We start from the raw sequence: 25,899 nt of genomic DNA, 5'->3' as shown, positions 1-25,899 counted from the left end.
ACAGTAGATATCACAGGATCCACCATTCACAATAGGTGATGTCACAGCTCACCTTCTCCTCCTCCTGTACAACGACTGATAAGACCTCTATATACAGTAGATAACACAGGATCCACCATTCACAATAGGTGATGTCACAGCTCACCTCCTCCTGTACAATGACTGATAACACCTCTATATACAGTAGATAACACAGGATCCACCATGCACAATAGGTGATGTCACAGCTCACCTCCTTCTCCTGTACAACGACTGATAACACCTCTATATACAGTAGATAACAGAATCCACCATTCACAATAGGGGATGTCACAGATCACCTCCTCCCCCTGTACAATGACTGATAACACCTCTATATACAGTAGATAACACAGGATCCACCATTCACAATAGGTGATGTCACAGCTCACCTCCTCTTCCTGTACAATGACTGATAACTCCTCTATATACATTAGATAACACAGGATCCACCATTCACAATAGGTGATGTCACAGCTCTCCTCCTCCTGCACAATGACTGATAACCCCCCTATATACAGTAGATAACACAGGATCCACCATTCACAATAGGTGATGTCACAGCTCACCTTCTCCTCCTCCTGTACAACGACTGATAACACCTCTATATACAAAAAACACCACAGAAAAACAGGCAAAGGTGCTTACCTGTCTAGGCCTCAAATCAAATGCACTCTCATGGTGCAGTGGGCCCAAGTAAAAGATGGCGACTACACAGGTGTGGTAATACCAAATGATACAGCCAGCCTACAATCAGGGATTGGCCGCTTGGCACACCAGTGCAAATAAATAATCTGCAGCAGTGGTCACACAGAGTATGCACAGCAACTGGATCATAGCCTATTAGTAACGCCATGTGGCGGGCTGGCCAGTGCTAACTGTAATGCGTCCCGTGTGAACAGAAGCCACAACTTACAAAGCCATCAGGGCCCAACTGCACCTCAAAAAGTAAAAGTAAAAAAAGTGCACAAGAACATATCAAAAAATGTAAGGTATTAGTTAATATTATGGCCACAATACATAAGCTGGCAACCCACGTCACGGGTCCTCACGCTTGCCAGTCCTAGTCTAACAGCAAAAACCACAACACTTCTATATACAGTAGATAACACAGGATCCACCATTCACAATAGGTGATGTCACAGCTCACCTCCTCCTGTACAATGACTGATAACACCTTTATATACAGCTGATAACACAGAATGCACCATTGACAATAGGTGATGTCACAGCTCACCTCCTCCTGTACGACTGATACACCTCCTCCACCTGTACAATGACTGATTTCTGATAACGGCTTTACATCTGTGTGGCATGGAGTACCCTAACATCTGACACAAGTGGACGGATATTCCAGTCCACGCTGACTGGACTGGACTTTCACTCAATTGCTCTAAGTTTTATTTGTCGACTTATTTGGTCGATCTTATTTTTTAAGTGCGTATCAAAGTCCTCGGCATCTATTAGGGAACTCGCAGGGGGCAGTGGAGGGAGTTAAAGGTGTTGAACAACTGTTTGGGGTTGTGGGATAAAGAAGATACAAGGGTTGTGAAGTCGCCTGTTTAGCAGAGGTGAGAGCTGATTTGAATGCAAGTGTTGCTTGTTTGAGTGCAGTGAAATCATCTTGCGAATGCGTTTTCTTCCAACACCGTTCTGCAATTATGGATTCTTTCCGAAGCTTTTTAGTGATGTTATTTTGCCAAGGTTGTCTATTGATACGTCTCCCTCTGCTATGCATGACAAGGGCGACCGAGTCAATAGCTGATGCCAGAGTGGCATTGTAGAAAGCAGTGGCAGTGTCTGTGTCGTGGAGTGAGGATATGGATGCTAGTGGTAGGATAGAGTCAGAGAGCGTGTGGGTGTCTAGGTGTGCAAGGTTTCTGCAGGGGTGCGCATGTTGCTGCACATGGGTGACAGGTGAGGAGGACAGGGATGAGAAAGTGAGTAGATGGTGGTCGGATAGAGGGAGAGGGGAGGTGGTGAAGTTAGACAGAAAGCAGAGACGGGTGAAAACCAGGTCTAGTGTATGTCCGTCTGTGTGGGTGGCTGAGGATGACCACTGAGTAAGTCCAAAAGATGAAGTAAGGGACAGTAGTTTGGAGGCTGCTGACTGGTGGGTGTCAATGGGGATGTTGAAGTCACCCATGAAGATGGTGGGAATGTCAGCAGAGAGAAAGTGAAGGAGCCAGGTGGAGAATTGGTCAATAAAGGCAGTGTCCGGGCCTGGAGGTCGGTATATGACGACCACTTGGAGGTTGTAGGGGGAGTAGGTGTGGACAGAGTGGACTTCAAAAGAGAAGAGGATAAGGGAGGGCAGAGGTGGGATTGGGTTAAAGGTACAGTTGGAAGGTAGGAGAAGGCCCACTCCTCCACCATGTTTGTTGCCAGGGCGAGGAGTGTGGGTGAAGTGAAGGCCACCATTACATAATGCAGCAGGGGAGGCTGTGTCAGAGGGTGTCAGCCATGTTTCAGTGATGCCCAGAAAGGAAAGATTACGAGAGGTAAAGAGGTTGTGAATCACGTGGAGTGTATTGCAGATGGAGCGGGCATTCCATAGTGATCCAGAGAGAGCAGGGTGGAGGGCGTCAATGGCACAGATTTGAGTTGGTCAAGATTTCGGGTGTTTATAGTGGGTTGGGAGTGATAGGAGGGGGTAGTAATGGGTGGTATGAGCTACTGGGGTCCAGGATTGGGAGATATGTCGCCAGCAGTGAGGAGAAGCAGAGAGACAGAGCACATGAAATAGGCCAGGTGTGATCAGGAGGGATGAGCAGCAGGGAGACTGATCACAGACACAGCAGGGGATTAAATAGAAGTCAGAAGGGAAAATGTAAAAGTTAATAGTCAGAATCAAATGGAAAGATAAAGACAACTGTGTGTTGGCATCAAGGAATTAAGGTGAGAAAACATGCAGGGGCAAAACAAACAAACAAAATAAACTGTAATAGCAGCCAGTGGACATACCAGGAATTGCAAACAGATACAGGGTGAGAAGGATCAGGAGAGTTGGGTGATGGGTTTGGGGTTGCAGCGAGCAGACATACCAGGAATAGCAGATGGATACAGGGTGAGAAGGATCAGGAAAGTTGGGTGATGGGATTGGGGTTGCAGCCTGCCGACATACCAGGAATAGCAGATGGATACAGGGTGAGAAGGATCAGTAAAGTTGGGTGATGGTGATGGAATTGCAGCCAGTGGACATACCAGGAATAGCAGACGGATACAGGGTGAGAAGGATCAGGAAAGTTGGGTGATGGGATTGGGGTTGCAGCGAGCAGACATACCAGGAATAGTAAACGGATACAGGGTGAGAAGGATCAGGAAAGTTGGGTGATGGTGATGGGATTGGGGTTGCAACCAGCGAACATACCTGAGGATGAAGCAGATCGATTGCCAGATTGATAGCAATAACGAAGCATAGTAATAATAATGAAGCATCTATAGCAGGGGGTTATTTTTCTGTCATATTTCTGCTGTTACCCTTTTAGAGCCATCCTTATAGAGACAGACCATGGACTAGTAGCCAGTAGTGATGAGCGAGTATACTCGTTGTTCGGGTGGTCTCCGAGTATTTGTTAGTGTTCGGAGATTTCGTTTTCGTTGCTTCAGCTGCATGATTTACAGCTGATAGACAGCCTGAGTACATGTGGGGATTCCCTAGCAACCAGGCAACCCCCACATGTACTCAGGCTGGGTAGCAGTCGTAAATCAAGCAGCTGTGTCAACAAAAACGAAATCTCCGAGCAGTTACAAATACTCGGAGACCACCCGAGCATGCTCGGGAAAACCTGAGCAACGAGTACACTCGCTCATCACTAGTAGCCAAGTGTACGTTTTTTTTAACGAACTATCTACAGTATATAACAATGACTTGCCCTAATTTGATCCAATCACAAAATTATTGCTAAGTACAGCACAAGATAAGAAGCTAGTTTGTGAAGACCTAAGCTAGGGGCGACCATGCCCATACTGTAAATTGCTATGGCCATTATTCTAGATGGACGTGTTCCTCTTGACTCTACGCCCTCCTCTCACACCTCGAGAGCAAACAGTTCTGTAGTCCATTAATCATGTCATGGGCTGCAGTTATTTCCATCTCGCCCTCGCTGACCTCAAAGGGCACTGTGCTGAACATCGGATATGTTGAGGCATCTCCATAGAAACAGGGACGCCTCTGATGTCACATCTTGTTATTGTGGTGGAGCTTCCTTCATTTTGTGACAGGTGGTCTCCATGGTATCGGAGATGCCGATCTTGTCATACACATGGGCGGGGCCTCCCTGTCAATGGGCACTGTGCAGACCACAACGTGCATTGAGTTGTCTCCTCAAAGGGCACTGTGCAGAAAATCGGACATGTCACAGTGTCTCCATCGAAACCGAGAAGCCTCAGACATCATATCCTATTCTGGCAGCGCCATATTGGAGTATTCATCACAACCCTGATTTTGTAGGGCAGTTTCTGATCTCTAGGACCAGATATAGTACAATTATTCAATGGTCCGAAGGATTATTTAATACTCAGAAAGGGTATGTGGAGAGTAATTGGAAAGTATAGGGCTAGAAAAGTGGGAAGAAAATTGAGAGAGGGGAGACCATGGGGAGCAGTCTGTGTGAGAGAGGGGAGACCATGGGGAGAGGTCTGTGTGAGATAGGAGATCATGGGGAGCGGTCTGTGTGATAGAGGGGAGACCATGGGGAGAGGTCTGTGTGCGAGGGGAGACCATGGGGAGCGGTCTGTGTGATAGAGGGGAGACCATGGGGAGAGGTCTGTGTGCGAGGGGAGACCATGGGGAGCGGTCTGTGTGATAGAGGGGAGACCATGGGGAGAGGTCTGTGTGCGAGGGGAGACCATGGGGAGCGGTCTGTGTGATAGAGGGGAGACCATGGGGAGAGGTCTGTGTGCGAGGGGAGACCATGGGGAGCGGTCTGTGTGATAGAGGGGAGACCATGGGGAGAGGTCTGTGTGCGAGGGGAGACCATGGGGAGCGGTCTGTGTGATAGAGGGGAGACCATGGGGAGAGGTGTGTGTGTGAGGGGAGACCATGGGGAGCGGTCTGTGTGTGAGAGGGGGGAGACCATGGGGAGCGGTCTGTGTGAGAGAGGGGAGACCATGGGGAGCGGTCTGTGAGGGGGGGGGGAGACCATGGGGAGCCGTCTGTGTGAGAGAGGGGGGACCATGGGGAGCCGTCTCTGTGAGAGAGGGGAGACCATGGAGAGCGGTCTGGGTGTGAGAGGGGAGACCATGGGGAGCGGTCTGTGTGAGAGAGGGGAGACCATGGGGAGCGGTTTGTATGAGAGAGGGGAGACCATGGGGAGCGGTCTGTGTGAGAGAGGGGAGACCATGGGGAGCGGTTTGTATGAGAGAGGGGAGACCATGGGGAGCGGTCTGTGAGAGGGGGGGAGACCATGGGGAGCGGTTTGTGTGTGAGAGGGGAGACCATGGAGAGCAGTCTGTGAGAGGGGGGAGACCATGGGGAGCGGTTGTGTGAGAGAGGGGAGACCATGGGGAGCGGTCTGTGTGATAGAGAGGGGAGACCATTGGGGAGCGGTCTGTGTGATAGAGAGGGGAGACCATGGGGAGCGGTCTGTGTGTGAGAGGGGAGACCATGGAGAGCGGTCTGTGTGATAGAGGGGAGACCATGGGGAGCGGTCTGTGTGTGAGAGGGGAGACCATGGGGAGCAGTGTGTGTGATAGAGGGGAGACCATGGGGAGAGGTGTGTGTGTGAGGGGAGACCATGGGGAGCGGTCTGTGTGTGAGAGGGGGGAGACCATGGGGAGCGGTCTGTGTGAGAGAGGGGAGACCATGGGGAGCGGTCTGTGAGGGGGGGGGGAGACCATGGGGAGCCGTCTGTGTGAGAGAGGGGGGACCATGGGGAGCCGTCTCTGTGAGAGAGGGGAGACCATGGAGAGCGGTCTGGGTGTGAGAGGGGAGACCATGGGGAGCGGTCTGTGTGAGAGAGGGGAGACCATGGGGAGCGGTTTGTATGAGAGAGGGGAGACCATGGGGAGCGGTCTGTGTGAGAGAGGGGAGACCATGGGGAGCGGTTTGTATGAGAGAGGGGAGACCATGGGGAGCGGTCTGTGAGAGGGGGGGAGACCATGGGGAGCGGTTTGTGTGTGAGAGGGGAGACCATGGGGAGCGGTCTGTGTGATAGAGAGGGGAGACCATTGGGGAGCGGTCTGTGTGATAGAGAGGGGAGACCATGGGGAGCGGTCTGTGTGATAGAGAGGGGAGACCATGGGGAGCGGTCTGTGTGTGAGAGGGGAGACCATGGAGAGCGGTCTGTGTGATAGAGGGGAGACCATGGGGAGCGGTCTGTGTGTGAGAGGGGAGACCATGGGGAGCAGTGTGTGTGATAGAGGGGAGACCATGGGGAGAGGTGTGTGTGTGAGGGGAGACCATGGGGAGCGGTCTGTGTGATAGAGAGGGGAGACCATGGGGAGCGGTCTGTGTGATAGAGAGGGGAGACCATGGGGAGCGGTCTGTGTGTGAGAGGGGAGACCATGGAGAGCGGTCTGTGTGATAGAGGGGAGACCATGGGGAGCGGTCTGTGTGTGAGAGGGGAGACCATGGGGAGCAGTGTGTGTGATAGAGGGGAGACCATGGGGAGAGGTGTGTGTGTGAGGGGAGACCATGGGGAGCGGTCTGTGTGTGAGAGGGGGGAGACCATGGGGAGCGGTCTGTGTGAGAGAGGGGAGACCATGGGGAGCGGTCTGTGAGGGGGGGGGGAGACCATGGGGAGCCGTCTGTGTGAGAGAGGGGGGACCATGGGGAGCCGTCTCTGTGAGAGAGGGGAGACCATGGAGAGCGGTCTGGGTGTGAGAGGGGAGACCATGGGGAGCGGTCTGTGTGAGAGAGGGGAGACCATGGGGAGCGGTTTGTATGAGAGAGGGGAGACCATGGGGAGCGGTCTGTGTGAGAGAGGGGAGACCATGGGGAGCGGTTTGTATGAGAGAGGGGAGACCATGGGGAGCGGTCTGTGAGAGGGGGGGAGACCATGGGGAGCGGTTTGTGTGTGAGAGGGGAGACCATGGAGAGCAGTCTGTGAGAGGGGGGAGACCATGGGGAGCGGTTTGTGTGAGAGAGGGGAGACCATGGGGAGCGGTCTGTGTGATAGAGAGGGGAGACCATTGGGGAGCGGTCTGTGTGATAGAGAGGGGAGACCATGGGGAGCGGTCTGTGTGATAGAGAGGGGAGACCATGGGGAGCGGTCTGTGTGAGAGGGGGGAGTCCATGGGGAGCGGACTGTGTGTGAGAGGGGAGACCATGGAGAGCGGTCTGTGTGATAGAGGGGAGACCATGGGGAGCGGTCTGTGTGTGAGAGGGGAGACCATGGAGAGCGGTCTGTATGAGAGAGGGGAGACCATGGGGAGTGGTCTGTGAGAGGGGGGAGACCATGGGGAGCGGTTTGTGTGAGGGGAGACCATGGGGAGCGGTCTGTGTGAGAGGGGAGACCATGGGGAGCGGTCTGTATGAGAGAGGGGAGACCATGGGGAGCGGACTGTGTGAGAGAGGGGAGACCATGGGGAGCGGTTTGTATGAGAGAGGGGAGACCATGGGGAGCGGTCTGTGAGAGGGGGGGAGACCATGGGGAGCGGTTTGTGTGTGAGAGGGGAGACCATGGAGAGCAGTCTGTGAGAGGGGGGAGACCATGGGGAGCGGTTTGTGTGAGAGAGGGGAGACCATGGGGAGCGGTCTGTGTGATAGAGAGGGGAGACCATTGGGGAGCGGTCTGTGTGATAGAGAGGGGAGACCATGGGGAGCGGTCTGTGTGATAGAGAGGGGAGACCATGGGGAGCGGTCTGTGTGAGAGGGGGGAGTCCATGGGGAGCGGACTGTGTGTGAGAGGGGAGACCATGAAGAGCGGTCTGTGTGATAGAGGGGAGACCATGGGGAGCGGTCTGTGTGTGAGAGGGGAGACCATGGAGAGCGGTCTGTATGAGAGAGGGGAGACCATGGGGAGTGGTCTGTGAGAGGGGGGAGACCATGGGGAGCGGTTTGTGTGAGGGGAGACCATGGGGAGCGGTCTGTGTGAGAGAGGGGAGACCATGGAGAGCGGTCTGTGTGAGAGAGGGGAGACCATGGAGAGCGGTCTGTGTGAGGGAGGGGAGACCATGGGGGGCGGTCTGTGTGAGAGAGGGGAGACCATGGGGAGCGGTCTGTGTGAGGGAGGGGAGACCATGGGGGGTGGTCTGTGTGAGAGAGGAGAGACCATGGGGAGCGGTCTGTGTGAGAGAGGGGAGACCATGGAGAGCGGTCTGTATGAGGGAGGGGAGACCATGGGGAGCGGTCTGTGTGAGAGAGGGGGGAGACCATGGGGAGCGGTCTGTGTGAGAGAGGGGAGACCATGGAGAGCGGTCTGTATGAGGGAGGGGAGACCATGGGGGGTGGTCTGTGTGAGAGAGGAGAGACCATGGGGAGCGGTCTGTGTGATAGAGGGGAGACCATGGGGAGCGGTCTGTGTGTGAGAGGGGAGACCATGGAGAGCGGTCTGTATGAGAGAGGGGAGACCATGGGGAGTGGTCTGTGAGAGGGGGGAGACCATGGGGAGCGGTTTGTGTGAGGGGAGACCATGGGGAGCGGTCTGTGTGAGAGGGGAGACCATGGGGAGCGGTCTGTATGAGAGAGGGGAGACCATGGGGAGCGGACTGTGTGAGAGAGGGGAGACCATGGGGAGCGGTTTGTATGAGAGAGGGGAGACCATGGGGAGCGGTCTGTGAGAGGGGGGGAGACCATGGGGAGCGGTTTGTGTGTGAGAGGGGAGACCATGGAGAGCAGTCTGTGAGAGGGGGGAGACCATGGGGAGCGGTTTGTGTGAGAGAGGGGAGACCATGGGGAGCGGTCTGTGTGATAGAGAGGGGAGACCATTGGGGAGCGGTCTGTGTGATAGAGAGGGGAGACCATGGGGAGCGGTCTGTGTGATAGAGAGGGGAGACCATGGGGAGCGGTCTGTGTGAGAGGGGGGAGTCCATGGGGAGCGGACTGTGTGTGAGAGGGGAGACCATGAAGAGCGGTCTGTGTGATAGAGGGGAGACCATGGGGAGCGGTCTGTGTGTGAGAGGGGAGACCATGGAGAGCGGTCTGTATGAGAGAGGGGAGACCATGGGGAGTGGTCTGTGAGAGGGGGGAGACCATGGGGAGCGGTTTGTGTGAGGGGAGACCATGGGGAGCGGTCTGTGTGAGAGAGGGGAGACCATGGAGAGCGGTCTGTGTGAGAGAGGGGAGACCATGGAGAGCGGTCTGTGTGAGGGAGGGGAGACCATGGGGGGCGGTCTGTGTGAGAGAGGGGAGACCATGGGGAGCGGTCTGTGTGAGGGAGGGGAGACCATGGGGGGTGGTCTGTGTGAGAGAGGAGAGACCATGGGGAGCGGTCTGTGTGAGAGAGGGGAGACCATGGAGAGCGGTCTGTATGAGGGAGGGGAGACCATGGGGAGCGGTCTGTGTGAGAGAGGGGGGAGACCATGGGGAGCGGTCTGTGTGAGAGAGGGGAGACCATGGAGAGCGGTCTGTATGAGGGAGGGGAGACCATGGGGGGTGGTCTGTGTGAGAGAGGGGAGACCATGGGGAGCGGTCTGTGTGAGAGAGGGGAGACCATGGAGAGCGGTCTGTATGAGGGAGGGGAGACCATGGGGAGCGGTCTGTGTGAGAGAGGGGGGAGACCATGGGGAGCGGTCTGTGTGAGGGAGGGGAGACCATGGGGGGCGGTCTGTGTGAGAGAGGGGAGACCATGGGGGGCGGTGGAGCCAATAGCGAACACTGACTTCTCTGTAAATATTGTATCTTAGTTACCGCAGGACCTGTGCTGATGTCATGGTCATGTGATCAGTCACATTGGGAGGAGTAATGCAGATTTTTCACTGTAGCACTTCCTGCCATGTGACCTGCACATCTCAGTGACGTCACCACAGGTCCTGTTCCCCGCAGGAGGTGACAGCCGCATTGGTCAGTCGGGTATGTCAGTTTCCTTGTGTCTTCCCTCAGTTTTTTCTCTGCCTCAGGCCTCGTTCACACCTCACTTTTCCATAGTTGTGTGTTTTTCCCGGAGAGCACTCGTACCCATTATAGTCTATGGCGCTACAGAAGTTGTTGCCTATTCTCCGGGGCTCCACAGAAGCCTTCATAGGGGTGACATATCCCACAGTTGTCTTTTTTGTTTTTTTTACAAGTGTAATTATGAGCAGTAATGGCCACAGTGTTACAGTGCGGTGCCCGCAGGCACAGTTGGGCAGAAGGACAGTTCTCGCTGCTTTGAATAAGTAACCAGTGATTTTAGGTTACTTTCACACTTCCATCTTTTTGTCTCCATCGCAATCCATCGTTATGGCAAAAAAATGGATCCTGCAAATGTGCCCGCAGGATCCGTTTTTTTTGCCATACACTTTAATGGACGACAGATTGCGACGGATGCGTCGTGTTTTAGCGGTCCGTCGTGACAAAATAGTGTTCAATGTAACTTTTTTGTCTGGTAGATCCGCTATTTCCAACCGCGCATTAGAAAAAATATCCGGTACTCCGTCCCCTCCTCCCCGCTCATCACAATGGGCAGCGGATGCGTTGTAAAACTACATCCGCTGCCCGTGTTGTGCTAAATTTAGCACAACGTCCGTCGGTACGTCGGGCCGACGGTTTGCGACAGCCGCGTACCGACGGATGTATGAAAGTAGCCTTAGAGTGTTACATATGCAAATTGCCTCTTCTGAGAAAGAGGACTTAAACTCTATAGCGCCACCTGTTGGTAGTAGCGATCCTACAAGTCACAATCAACCCTTTAACGAGTCGTGCAATATGACTTAGGATAAAAGCCAAATCAGTATCTCAACAGGTGGCGCTATAGAGTTTAAGTCCTCTTTTTCTCAGAAGAGGCAATTTGCATATTTAATTTCCCAGAGGAGCATTGCACGGCGAATAAGCCTCCTTACCTTGACAAGCCAGCTGGTATGTCACTCTCCATAAAGAGAAACGTTACCCCTTAGAGTGTTACATACATTTCAGCCGCTGATCTCACTCTGCGGAGACACAGAGGGCTGTCCGGCGTCAGTGCGACCACGACACACAAAGATGTGGCCATCCCGAGAAGTCTCTATATACCAGCTCAATGACCCCATTATCCAGCAGCGCGGACGCCATACTTGTCCTGGTTTCTGGGTGATTCCACTGACTTCAATCACGCTGCTACTAGTTTTGTGAGATCAGCGGCTGAAAGTGGTTTAAGGCTAGTTTCACATTAGCGTTTAAATCCGCAGCGTTTAAAACGCATCCGCAAGTGGTGGAAAAAACGCATATAAAAGCGTACAAATGCGGCGGTTTTTAGACGCATGCGGTTAAAAAAACGCCGCGTTTGTATGCGTTTATATGCATTTTTTTCCTGCGTTTGCGTTTTTGGTGCGCATGATGAGAAATTTCACAAGAGAAAAATCAAGATAACCAGACACCGCCAATGGGACTACAGAGGGCGTGTGTTATGGAATCTCTATATATAGACCCCTGAACAGCTGAAATGTTCAGATTTTGCTCCTGTATGCTGGTCATAATGGATCTTCACATGGAGAGCTTTTATTTCAACCTGGATTTAAGCATCAAGCTGTTTCTTGCCTGTGCTTTTGCTTGGGAGCAAGACAGAAATCGCGAAAGATGGAGAAGGAGACAACGTAGGCGTTTTTGGAGGCACCCCATTATCGAACTACGTGAGAGCTGTGGAGCCTATCACACGCTCTATGCCGAGCTTAATGCCAACCCGGAGAAATTCCATGAATATATAAGGATGTCGCAAGACTCGTTCCGGGATTTGCTTGCTCGTGTCCAAGGAGCCATACGGAGACAGGACACCCAGCTCCGTAGAGCGATTCCACCCGAGGAACGTCTGCTGGTTACATTAAGGTACGTTCAAAATCTAAACCAATGACAGTCCAAATTTAGTGTTTTCTGACATGTATGTTTTGGGTATTTTCCTTTCTTTCTTTAGCGTAACCACACCATAAAAAGAATAGATTGTAATGTTTTTTGTGTTTGTTTTTCTTCCAGATTTCTGACAACCGGAGAGAGTTTATTATCCCTCCACTTCCAATACCGGCTTGGAATATCCACCCTGTCCAGAATAGTTGTGGACACCTGCCGGGCTTTGTGGAATGTACTCCGGGATGAGTTTATACCCCTACCCACCTTGGACATGTGGCTTGAAATTGCGGAAAAATTCTGGAGTGTGTGTGATTTCCCCAACTGTTTAGGAGCGGTGGATGGAAAGCACATCCGCATTATCAAACCTGCCAGAACAGGATCGGAGTACTTCAATTACAAAAAATATTTTTCTGTTGTGCTCATGGCAATAGCTGATGCGAACTGTCGCTTCATCGCCGTGGACATTGGAGCTTTTGGCCGTGGCAACGATTCCCAGACTTTCAAGAACTCGGATATGGGCCGCCGTGTGTATGGCAACAATTTCAATTTTCCCCCGACACAACCTCTCCCCAACACTCAAGGTCCACCGATGCCATTTGTTATGGTTGGGGATGAGGCCTTCCAGATGTGTGAAAACCTACTGAAGCCCTATTCCAGTCGGGACTTGAACCACACTAGAAGGATCTTTAACTACAGACTGACCAGGGCCCGAAGAACAGTCGAGTGTACCTTTGGCATTCTGGTCGCTAAATGGCGCATTCTTGCATCAGCCATAAATCTAAAAGTGGAAACAGTCGACGAGATGGTCAAAGCCTGTGTGGTTCTGCACAATTATATAATGGTTAAGGAGCAACCCAACATTGAACTGGATGAACCAGTTGCACACCCACTGCCCGATTTCCAGCATCACCCGCTGCGGTCAACTGCAGCCGTTGGTCACATGCGGAACCAATTTGCTGCCTTTTTTGATTCAGATATTGGACGTATGTCATGGCAGGACAATGTTGTGTAAATGTGCTGTTGTAATTACATCTGTACCAGTAATTTTCTACAATGATAATAATATTTCTCATTAATAAACTTTAGTTTTGTTTGTGTTGACCGTGTCTCCTATCTTTTTCCTCTCCAAACCAAGGCTGTCCTAAAACTGGCAGTATTTGATCTGTATGTAATATCAGTTTTTGTAATCCAAAACCAGGAGTGGGTGATAAAAGCAGAGGTGCTAATTATTATGTTAATATAATTTACCTCTAATTGTTCCACTCCTTGTTTTGGCTTACAAATACTGATATAAAACACTGGCCACATACTGCTAGTAATGGCAGCCATGTTGCTTTATTGGTAAGTTTGTTGACGTCATTGCGTCATGATTCTCTTCTGTATCCATTGGACACAAGCTGAAGAGACAATCACTGTCACACTATCTATACTCATCAAGTCAGGTGTCAGAAATAATGAATTCATGATAAACATATACAGGCTCATGAATTCACTACTTCTGACACCTGTGCAGGTGAGCATAGATATGCAGTGTGTGACCACCATTGTCCCCTCAATTTGTGTGTAATAGATTATGTATAAAGAAGAGAAAATGGTGGTTATACAAGGCAGTACTGGCAGTACTCAACAGGTCAGGTGTCATAACGAATGAGTTTTTTGACACCTGACCTGTTCAGTAGAGGTCTGCACTGTATTTCCACCATCTTCTCTTCAGACTGCCACACTAGGCACAGACAAAAAGAGATTATGGAGATACATGTAATATTTTTTGGCCCACCTCATGTCTGTATACTAAAGACACACAAAGCTGCAGTCTTTTTATTTTTAACTACTGGAGATATGATGTGGCCCAAAAAGTAAGTGTGTGGCGAAGTTTCTTGGCGCATGGTGTGTGTTGCCGGCGGCGGAAGACACAATAAACCAAACATAATTGTGGCAAATCAAACTTTTTTTATTTTGTAAACAACTCAAAAATGTATTTACTGCGCCGTCTTGGGGTAGAGTGATGTAAACGGGGGGTGTGAAGCACTGAGGCCTGGCTAACCGTGGACGAAGCAGAGGTGGCAGGAGAAGGGGCAATGAAACTAGAAGGGTCTGGAAGTTCGGGGATGGGGCTTCACACATGAGAGGCTTGAGACGCACTGGAAGGGTGAGACAAACCTGACATTACAGACACATTGGGAGGTGAAGGGGGAGGAATGCGAAGAGTCCTCTGTTTTTTTTTTTTTTGCTTTGCCTGGTTGTGGGAGGTCTTGGTGGGCTCATATGGCGTGGCGGGTGACCTGTCAGGGTCCGGCTGCACTGTGTCAGAGTCCATAGTGCTCGTAGATCGTGCAGCCATGCCAGAGTCCATAGTGCTCGTAGAGCGTGCAGCCATGCCAGAGTCCATAGTGCTCATAGAGCGTGCAGCCATGCCAGAGTCCATAGTGCTCGTAGAGCGTGCAGCCATGCCAGGGTCCATAGTGCTCGTAGAGCGTGCAGCCATGCCAGGGTCCATAGTGCTCGTAGAGCGTGCAGCCATGCCAGGGTCCATAGTGCTCGTAGAGCGTGCAGCCATGCCAGAGTCCATAGCGCTTGTAGAGCGTGCAGCCATGCCAGAGTCCATAGTGCTCGTAGAGCGGAAGGCCATGCCAGAGTCCATAGCGCTTGTAGAGCAGAAGGCCATGCCTGGGTCCTGCTGCATCGTGGAGGTGGCGGTACGGAAGGCCATGCCAGGATCTTGCTGCATCGTGGAGGTGGCAGTACGGAAGGCCATGCCAGGGTCCTGCTGCATCATGGAGGTGGCGGTACGGAAGGCCATGCCAGGGTCTTGCTGCATCGTAGAGGTGGCGGTACGGAAGGCCATGCCAGGATCTTGCTGCATCGTGGAGGTGGCGGTACGGAAGGCCATGCCAGGATCTTGCTGCATCGTGGAGGTGGCGGTACGGAAGGCCATGCCAGGATCTTGCTGCATCGTGGAGGTGGCGGTACGGAAGGCCATGCCAGGGTCCTGCTGCATCGTGGAGGTGGCGGTACGGAAGGCCATGCCAGGATCTTGCTGCATCGTGGAGGTGGCGGTACGGAAGGCCATGCCAGGGTCCTGCTGCATCGTGGAGGTGGCGGTACGGAAGGCCATGCCAGGGTCTTGCTGCATCGTAGAGGTGGCGGTACGGAAGGCCATGCCAGGGTCCTGCTGCATCGTGGAGGTGGCTTTACGGAAGGCCATGCCAGGGTCCTGCTGCATCGTGATGTCAGTGGAGGAGGTCCAAGCAGGAGCAGCCGATGTCATGGTGGTGGCGGTGGGATGTCCAACTGCACTCGGCATGGTGGTGCTGTAGTGGTGTCCGGCTGTGGAAGGAATTGAGGTGGCCGTGCAGTGGGATGCAGCAGAGGTCGGCATTGAGGACAGTCGTGACAGTGAAGGCACAGGTGGATATGCCGCCACTGTCTGCTGGAAATACCGACTCTGCTGCATAGCCTGCACGTAAGCAGCACTGCAGGCCTGCATGACACTCAGCTAGAGATCAGGAGTAAGGTGTTCCGACATGCCCTGCTCAATTTGGTTAAAAAAATGATGTGCTGGCCTCTGGAGGTCGGCTTTCACTTGATCAAGGCTTTTGCTGACCTCCTGGATACGTGCATTCAAGAGGCTATGTGAAACATCCATTCGGTCACCCAAAGCCTTGATTGCGTCGTGTAAAACCGAGCTCAAGTGCAAAAACTCAGGCATGAGTGACCTGTCCGAAGCCCTCTGCTGCTGCCGGGAGGAGCCCAAAAAAAAGGGGGCAGTGGAAGAGGACTGCGAAAGGGGAACACCTGATGGACCAGCTCCCTGGTCTCCAGTTAGTGTGGAAGGCCCACTTGCCGCTGCGCTGCTGGATGGCGGGGACGGGTCCGTGCCTGTCGGATGAAGGACCGCTCCAGAACCTGGGCCAACAGTAGTGCTGTATGTGGTGTGAAAAAAGGAAAAAGAAAATTAATATCAAAAATTTACCAGACGCAAAATCCTGTGGAATGTAAAAATACAGATTCTGGCAATACAACACAACCTAATGCACGTGATAAATACTTACGTTCTCTGAGCAAGGACCGGTCTTAAAAATGACAGAACGCGATGTTATTTGTAGCGTCTGATTCTTGCTCCTGAACCACTGGGAACACGGCTCTCTTGACGCAGGTCCTTGTTGAAGCGGTCCTTCATCGAACGCCAACATGTTTTGACTTAAAAAAAAAATTGTGGTCAGGAAAAGGACTTTTGGCCATACTCACACAACTCCTGAGAGTTTCTTTCATCACACACAGTCGAGTGAGCACGGCCAAGGTCTCTGCTACTTCACACTGCAGTGTAATACTTACCAAATGCATTTCGGACCCGTATCGGGGCGTTGTCCCAGCCATCCCACATCGCTTGGGCCACCTCATTCCATAACCGCCGGATCGTGATGTTGTTCGAGTGCAGTGGATCCCGGGTGTCCCACAACGGGACTCTCTCCTGGACCAGGGTGATAAGGAGGTCATTCTCAATTAGGTCATCCTCCCGTTGTGAAACTTAAAAATTAAAGAAAGTCATTAAAGATTGCTCAATTAACAGAAGGAAAAGAAAGAAAAAAGATGCTGAGAAATGGCATGAATAGGAAAGTCAACATACAAAAGGATTCCAGAAGAAAAAAGTAAAGAAATACGAGTGGAAAGAAAAGAAGATTCAAGAATATTACACTGAGGACAGTCAGCCTTGTATACGTACCCGCTGCCGTCTTTCCACCGGACCTTGACTCCGCTGCTCCTGCCCTGTCTCTGCCGCAGTAAAAGAGCAAAAAAAGAGAAAAAATCAAATTGTCACATGTGTCGATGTGACAGTGAATACTTACCAATCTGACGAGGCAAGTACTCACCTCACTGACATGCTCCACTTCCGACTGTCCTGGCTGAAACTCCTCACCAGAAGAAGAATCCGAAGAAGACATTCTGATGCATGTAGAAAGAAAGAAATGGCAGAAATTAGGACATGTAGAGACAGAAAATAGAAAATAAAGGCATTGGCTAGGATATACTCACATTGTGCAGGGTCTTGTTTTCCTCCAAAAATGTAGCCTGTCTGTGTCTCGTCTGCTTCAGAGTCTGGTGAGAAGTGACCTGCAAATGTCCACACCCTCCCTTTATCACCTTGTATGTGGGGGGTGGCTTATCAGTGTCTAGACATGTTTTTCTCTATTGAAACGCATGCGTTCAAGAACGCAGCCAAACGCATGTGCTTAAAAACGCATGCGTTCATATAGACAGCAATGCGTTTTTTTGTCGCAATCCTTGCGCAATCGACCGCATGCGTTTCCAGGCGGCAAATAGACGCCTCTAAAAATTACTACATGTTGCATTTCCGCGCCAAGCCGCAAACGACGAGACGACGCATGCGTCATCAAACGCGGCAAAACGCGAACAAAAAAACCCGCATGCATCGCTAATGTTAAATATAGGAATACACGACACATGCGTTTATATGCGGTACAAACGCTGCGGCCACAACCGCAAATGTGAAACCAGCCTAACCCTTTAAAAACACCAGATACCTATTCAAATCTACGAAATGTGGCCATCGACCCATTTTGGTGTCATTTTTTTATGCCCAGAACCCGTTTGTACCAATCTACGGTGAAATGAATTTGATGTGGGGCGCGCTCATCTGCACCTGGTGAGGTCAGGGGCCCAGAGTCACTTATCTGAACCTGTGAGTATTGGCTGCTGCTCGCTTTGATGCCAGATCTTAGGCCCAGAACATAGGTGGGTAATGCTGGAGTGAATGGCATCTGATATGGAGCGTCCCGTACTGTGTGTCTGCAGTGTGAGGTCAGTGGTGCACGGTGTTAAATCCTTTTCATAACACCATTCGGGGCCCATTTTTGTGCCGTCTATATTTTTGTACCTGTTGTTAAGTCTATTCACCTCTGGGCCCCACACTGCATTGTGTTGTATTACTGGAATCATTGTTCTCATAATTAAACTTGTAAAAGATCAAAAAATAAAATTTCCATGTAACAGTCTGATGAATAAGAAGTCAACTGCAGCATCGTGCATCTCCGCATTCTCTGCTCTTATGTACAGGACTTTCATCGGTAACATTTCTCTTTATTAGACGATGGTCCTTTCCATCAGTGACCCCCCGAGGATGGAGCAGGACACAGACCACATGGCGGCTCGGATATTAGACCTCATCCTGGAGATAATCTACTGGATCACTGGAGAGGTGAGATCTTCACATCACTCTGATCTCTAGGAATAAAGCAGGGAAATGACAGGAAAGGTGAAGGATTCTTGTCCTCTGTGTAGTGACCGGCGTCTCCCCATACACAGGATCACACAGTAGTGAAGACGTCGTCTGGGGAGTGTGTGACCCCCCGTGTGTCAGGATGGCGGAGCAGGACCCCGAGTGACATCACCGAGCCTCCACCTCATTCACTGATACATGAGCAGAAGATCCTAGAACTGACCAATAGGATCACTGAGCTGCTGAGCGGAGAGGTGAGCGCTGCCGGGAATGCTGGGACATTATACAATAACGCCGGGGGAGGGGTGTGCTAATGGCGGGTCATTGTGTGTGTCAGGTTCCTATAAGGTGTCAGGACGTCACCGTCTATTTCTCCATGGAGGAGTGGGAGTATATAGAAGGACACAAGGATCTGTACAAGGACGCCATGATGGAGAATCACCGGTCCATCACATCTCCGGGTAAGAGGAGACCTTCCTGGGTTGTAGAGAACAGGTCTGAGAGTCATCTAGATTCCCCATCATCTGCTCATCACATATAGACAATGTATTCAGTCACTGCGGTTATTTCCTATAGATGGATCCAGTCCGAGAAATCCCCCGGAGAGAAGTCCCAGTCCTCTATATTCCCAGGATCGGCCAGAGAAGGAGGAAGATGTCCCCCGGGATCATCAGGTAGATGAGATGAGATTTCTGTACATCCTCTATAGATTTATGTAATGAGGCTTGTACTATCCTCAGTGTAAAGTCCTGCAGTATTGATGTAAATGTCAGATAACAGCACAATGCCAATCAGCTGCTTCTAAGGCAGAAAACTGTTTTGGATTGTAAGAGTCATTCACTCTCCAATTAGATATATTGGTTTTCACCAAATCTGAGGGTGAAGAAAGTTTCAAAAATGAAAAAAAAAATGCTGCAAATGAAAAGTGGGAAAAGATGTTTGTGGTCTTCACCTTTTTTTTGGTACGAAAAACAGAGAACGGCGCAAGTCCAGGGCTGCTTGTATCTGTGTTATGTTTCCTATTCTGACTTTTTATTCTTGAATGCGTCTTTTAATAAATTTGTAGCAACTTGTTCGATCTCACATGTTGAAACGTTGCCATCTTCTGGTGTAGAAATCTCCAGATTTATTCTTAGTCTTGTACAGAGTATGAAGTTTAGTTATCTCTTTCTATTGTAGTTCCTGCTAGTTTTAGGCACAAAGTACAAGGAGAAGAAACAAAAGTGATGAGAGGCGCGGAGAAACGCGAAATGTGTTTATTTGTGAGAAGAGACATCTAAGAGGAAGACGTGATAGAAAAGTACAGATATATAAATGTAAGAAGTATTGTGAGCAGATTTACACTGTAGGATCACTGCGAAGGACAAAAGCAAATTCTCTGTCTGGTGCAAAGAGGATATTTGGTGATTACTGTAAAATCTTTTCCTTGTTGTCCTCATTAGAGGATGCAGGAAACCATGCCGTGTGCACCAATGAGGCATCCGAGAAAAGGAGCGTAAATCCTCTGTGGTGATGAAAGGCTTCTTTACTGTAAATGCAGAGATTACTGAATAGTGTGAGCTCCGGTGTGGACTGAGCACAGCGTCCACTTCACTATAGACCGAGATCATTTTATGCAGAGAAATAACAGGAACATTTCTGTCATTGTGTAAAGTGCAAGATTAATCTTGATCATGTCTGGTGACGACGTGAGAAGATGCTCCTCCTTTTAGAGCAGATTGGTTCTTATTTTCATTTTTTAGTCTTCATTTGGATCTAAGATTACTTACTTATTACAGAGTTACTTTTCCTTTTTCTGATGCCTTTACTGTGGGATTCTTCTAGGAAAGTTCTGGTGGAACGACGCATGAACACGAAACCCCCACATCAGTGTCAGTGACCGGTAAGTGCCGCTCGTAACACTTGTTTCACTGTAAATGTCCCTAATGTTGGTGTCACTGATAGGGAGTTCTGAAATTTGTCTTCCTAATGGTCATTAATACTAGGCCTCATTCAGACGTCCGTGTTTTCCATAGATAAAACACGTACCCGTTATCATCTGTGGAGCTGCTCACATGTCCATGTTTTTTTTGCTGAGCAAAAACCATCACGGTGACACGTCCGTGTCTGATCTGAGTCACAGATCAAAATTAAATCAAATGGTAAAACAGGAGAGACACGAAGCGCAAATAGGGTCTTATCTGATAACAAGTGGTATAAGATACTATAGGTCTGCTCACCTGGGGGGACGTGACAGTCACAACTCCTATAGACGCATGTAAAGGCTGCAGCAGGACCACCAGGGAGATATGTTGCAATAAGGAACACGGTGATTCAGAGTCCGCGCTTCCCAAGGCTACCCATGTAGCGGGTAGAAGATGTTTTTCAGTTTATTTATTTAGTTTTTATTTATTGAAGACAATCACCGATGGTAAAAATGTACATGTCATGTCTTCTGGGGGTCTTTGTATTGTTCTCACGCTGTAAATTGAATTGTAAGACATTTATGGTAGAATCTAGAATTGTAGCTCGCCAAACAAGAAAAAGAAAACGAGATTAAAGAGATTCCTTAAGAATGTTATGAAATAATTCAAATGGCAGCCCGTCCTAGTCACATGTGATGATGGGCTGCAGTCTGCAGAAACACTGCTCCAAAGACTTGTGTCTCAACTGACAGAGGAGCTGTATCGTAAGCGCACATAATGTAGCTGCTGGAGAAGTGCTGTGATGGAAGAAGAACTAAATCTTCTCGGCTGCGTGAGCACGGACGACTTTGTGCTCAGTCAGCTGAAGAGAAGACTTATTTCTTCTCCTGGCACACAGTTCTCCAGCATCTCACCGGTATGTGTACTTACGATACATCTCCTCTGTCAGTTGAGACATAAGTCTCAGGAGCTTTGTTTCTTCCCAATGCCGTCTTTCCACCTGACTAGGATGGCCTGCTGTATGAATTGTGTATCTGAGTCATTTTATTACATTTTTGAAGGATGTAGGGATTTCACTCACTCAGGTGCGACGACTGACACTTAGGAGGCAGGTTCCAACAAAAGTTCAAAGGTTTATTGCTTCATAAACCAGTTTAGCATAAACAGGAAAAACAAATAGCCTTTAACTCAGGCAAAAGGGAAAAACAAGTGTCCAGTCCTTCAGGCTCAGTGCTAGAGCCTTAACACACTGGAGGCTAGCCGCTCCACACATATCTCCTGTGTTAAGCATTTGCCTGTCTTATGTAGAGCTAACCACACCCAGTAACCCATCACATGATTAGCCATGTGGTCTGACATCACCACAGGTCCTGGAACACACATATATACATGGTTATATACAACAAAGAAATACTCCGGGCTACATTACAGCAACAAGGCACTTATGTGGCACATACCTCCCGTCGACTACACACCCTTTAGCCATGCTACATACCTCCCCCCTCTGCCTAAAGCCGTGGGGCTTGGCACTTTTCCCCACTAAACAAGGGATTCTGGATAGGGCATCCGCATTACCGTGCAGCTTTCCGGCCCTATGTTCCACATGGAAACTGAAGTCCTGCAGGGCTAAGAACCAACGGGTGACCCTAGCATTTCTACCCTTTGTTTCCCTCATCCATCTTAGTGGGGCATGGTCAGATATCAATCTGAATTTACGACCCAGCAGATAGTACCGTAACGTGTCCACCACCCACTTTATGGCCAAACACTCTTTTTCTACGACTGAGTAGTTCTTCTCAGATGAGGACAGCTTTCTACTCAGATAGAGGACAGGATGCTCCTCCCCATGTAGCTCTTGGGAAAGGACTGCTCCTACCCCAACATCTGAGGCATCTGTCTGAAGAACAAATTCTTTATTAAAGTCTGGGGCCATCAGAACGGGCTGCTTACATAGAGCCCCTTTCAACTCTTGGAAGGCTGACTCTGTCTCTTCGGACCATTTAACCATCACTGATTTTGTCCCCTTTAGCAGATCCGTCAGAGGCGCAGCTACTGTGGCGAAGTTCGGGATGAACCTCCTGTAATATCCCACGATTCCCAGAAAGGTTTTAACTTGCTTTTTGGAGAGTGGTTTCGGCCATGTTTGGATTGCCTCCACTTTCCTGATTTGGGGCTTTATTTCTCCACGACCCACTATATAGCCTAGGTATTTAGCTTCTTCCTTACCCAAGGCACACTTCTTCGGGTTTATTGTAAACCCCGCCTCTCTTAGAGCATCAAACACCGCTTGGACTTTCTCCAGATGACTCTCCCAGTCCGGGCTAAAGATGACGATATCATCTAAGTACGCAGCAGCGTAGGCCTTATGGGGTGCAAGGACTCTATCCATAGCCCTCTGGAAGGTCGCCGGAGCTCCCTGTAGGCCAAACGGCATCCGGACATACTGGAAGCATCCATCAGGTGTCGAAAAGGCCGTCTTCTCCTTGGCTTCCTGTGCCATGGGGATCTGCCAATACCCCTTTGTCAAATCCAAGGTGGATATATATCTGGCGGGCCCAAGCCTTTCGATGAGCTCATCAACGCGGGGCATGGGATAAGCGTCAAACTTGGAGACCTCATTCAACTTCCGATAGTCGTTGCAAAACCTCCATTCTCCATCAGGTTTCGGGACCAGGACAATTGGGCTCGACCAACCGCTCTTGGATTCCTCAATGACTCCAAGCTTCAACATTCGCTCCACTTCCTTGGAGATAACTTATCGACGAGCCTCAGGAATACGATAGGGCTTCACGTTCACCCGCACATGTGGCTCTGTTAGGACCTCGTGCGCTATGACCTTCGTGTGTCCTGGCAACTCTGAAAACAGGTCCCTGTTTTTCTAGAGTAACTCCCGGCACTGTTGTTTCTGGGTCTTCGATAGCGTCTCCGCTATAGTAACCGCTCCAACCTCACCTTCTGGGTTGCTTAACAACGATGGAGTTACTGTCGGCTCTCTATCTTGCCACGGCTTGATGAGGTTGACATGGTATACTTGGAATGGTTTCCGTCTTCCTGGTTGATGAATTTTATATTTTACTTCACCAAGTTTCTCGACAACCTCATATGGCCCTTGCCATTTGGCCAAGAACTTGCTTTCCACCGTCGGAACTAACACAAGAACTCGGTCTCCCGGATTGAACTGCCTCACTCTTGCAGATCGGTTGTAGATTCTGGCCTGAGCTTCTTGTGCCTGGAGGAGGTGTTCCTTCACGATAGGCATCACCTTTGCAATCCTCTGCTGCATCAGGGCCACATGCTCAATGACGCTTCTGTGGGGCGTGACTTCGGCTTCCCAGGTTTCCTTGACTATATCCAGGAGTCCTCGCGGATGTCGGCCATATAGAAGCTCAAACGGTGAGAATCCTGTGAAGGCCTGTGGAACTTCACGAATGGAAAACATCAGGTAGGGTAAGAGACAATCCCAGTCTCTACCATCTTTCTCTATAGCTTTTCTCAGCATGCTCTTCAGTGTCTTGTTAAATCTCTCAACAAGGCCATGTGACTGGAGATGGTACACCGAGGTCCTCAACTGGGAGATTTTCAGGGCTTTGCACAACTCACTCATCACTTTGCTCATGAAAGGTGTCCCCTGGTCAGTCAGGATCTCTTTCGGCAGACCTGTCCGGGAAAAGACATGGACCAACTCGCGGGCTATACTCTTCGAGGAAGAATTTCTCAGAGGAATTGCCTCAGGATAGCGTGTGGCATAGTCCAGGATGACTAATATATACTGATGGCCCCGGGCTGATTTAACTAAGGGACCGACCAAGTCCATGGCAATTCTCTCGAACGGCACCTCAATAATGGGCAGGGGCACAAGGGGGTTCCGGAAATGAGGAGTGGGAGCAGTTAGCTGACATGTAGGGCAGGACCTGCAATAGTTCACTATTTCCCGGTGACACCCAGGTCATTAGAGTATAAAGATGGCTGACAGCACTCACTTATACAGGGCGCTCATTCCAAGTCCAGGGAACCCTCCAGGGTATAACAGATATTCCAGAATAGAAGGACAGCGCTCCAACCGGGTGTTATAGTTGAATAAAAGAAGTCTTTATTTTAGCCATAGTAAAACAGCAAACAGCAACGTTTCGACCGATCAACCGGTCTTTTTTTTTGCTTGAAAAAGACCGGTTGATCGGTCGAAACGTTGCTGTTTGCTGTTTTACCATGGCTAAAATAAAGACTTCTTTTATTCAACTATAACACCCGGTTGGAGCGCTCTCCTTCTATTCTGGAATACCCAGGCCAATAGAACCTCTGCACAACCCGTTCCTGTGTTTTTTCCACCCCTAGGTGTCCACCCAAGATGTGTGAATGGGCCATGTCCAACACCTTCTGTCTATATGGACCCGGCACTAGCAACTGCTCTACCAACTCCTCCCTTATTTTCGTGACCCGGTACAACAACTCCCCACTCATCAGAAAATGGGGAAATCTTGTGTCTGCCCCCGGCTCCTGTACCACCCCGTCAGTAACTGTGACATTATTAAAGGCTTCCCTCAGAGTGGGATCCCTATGTTGGGCAGTCCCAAAATTTTCACCGGTTACCTCTAACTCCATAGTGTCAGATGCAGGGGATACTTCCTCCTCATCCCCAACCAGCACACAAAAAGGAAACCTGTCTGTCTCTGGGTGTGGTGACACCCTTTCAGGGTTCACTGGTTCCCTACTTTTGCTAGGGAGCTCAGAACCTTTTCCCCACAAATCCCAAAACAGACAGAAATCCCGGCCAATAATTATAGGGTGCAACAAGTCCTGCGCGACGCCGACTATGTGGGACTCAGTGCCACATGCCGTTTCAATGTCCACCCTGGCCAAAGGGTAGTCCTTGGCATCACCATGTATGCACCGCACGCCGACCTTCTTTCCTGGGAGCAGGTGGAGAAGGAAAGTGGCCCTCACCAGGGTCACTAAGCTCCCTGAGTCTAACAGCGCCGTTGCTGCTCGACCGTTCACCCTTACGGGACACGCTTGAGGTCCCTCGTTGGGCGGAGAGTTCACACTGCAGGCTGGATACGCATAGTATGAACAACGGCGTCCCATGCTGCAGTCCATCTGCTCAGTGGTCTGGGAACAACGGGCAGCTATATGTCCTGGCCCGTGGCACCTCCAGCAAATAATATCACCCGTAGGGACCTTGGGCACCACCTCCCCCACCCTTTGTGACCTTGGACGCGCCACCCCTTTTTGGGACTCAGCAGCTTTCTGGGACCCCCAGTATGGCACGGGCTGCCTCCCAAAGGAGCCTTCCATCCCTTGGTATCTCTCGACCAGTCCGATCAGTTCGTCGGCATTCTGGGGATCACCCTGGGCAACCCACGTCTGTATGGACCTCGGGAGGGAATGCACAAACCGATCCATCATCACTCGTTCCACCATCTGTGCCGGTGTACATGACTCTGGCTGCAGCCATTTCTGGACCAGGTGCAACAGATCAAACATTTGAGAGCGAGGCGGTTTGTCCCGGTGATAGGCCCAGCAGTGAACTCGCTGTGCCCTGACAGTCAGTGTCACCCCCAAACGTGCGAGAATCTCGACTTTCAATTTGTGATACTCTTTGGCATCCTGCAAGGTCAAATCATAGTACGCCTTCTGGGGTTCTCCCGTCAGGTATGGCGCCAGTACCTCTGCCCACTGCTCTGGCGGGAGTTTTTCCCTCTCAGCGACCCTCTCAAACACCGTCAGGAAGGCCTCAACATCATCCCCGGGGGTCATTTTCTGCAATGCGCGTCTTACCGTCTTCCGGACGTGGGTGTCATCAGCCAGACCTGGGGTTGGGGCACTCGTCTTGCCCTGGATGG

General features: G+C 50.5%; 1 protein-coding gene across 1 annotated transcript in view; it reads left to right on the top strand.

The window, feature by feature from the left end:
* Positions 1 to 19,381: 19,381 nt before the first annotated feature.
* LOC143803642 (uncharacterized) overlaps positions 19,382 to 25,899 on the top strand; it is a 239,484-nt gene continuing 232,966 nt past the window's right edge. The window contains 1 exon segment of the mRNA XM_077281424.1: positions 19,382 to 20,037. The gene's annotated coding sequence lies outside the window, so the exon portion shown is untranslated.

This window comes from Ranitomeya variabilis, chromosome 2 (genome assembly GCF_051348905.1).
Source record: "Ranitomeya variabilis isolate aRanVar5 chromosome 2, aRanVar5.hap1, whole genome shotgun sequence".
Taxonomy (NCBI): domain Eukaryota; kingdom Metazoa; phylum Chordata; class Amphibia; order Anura; family Dendrobatidae; genus Ranitomeya; species Ranitomeya variabilis.
This window is presented reverse-complemented; position numbering and strand designations above follow the sequence as displayed.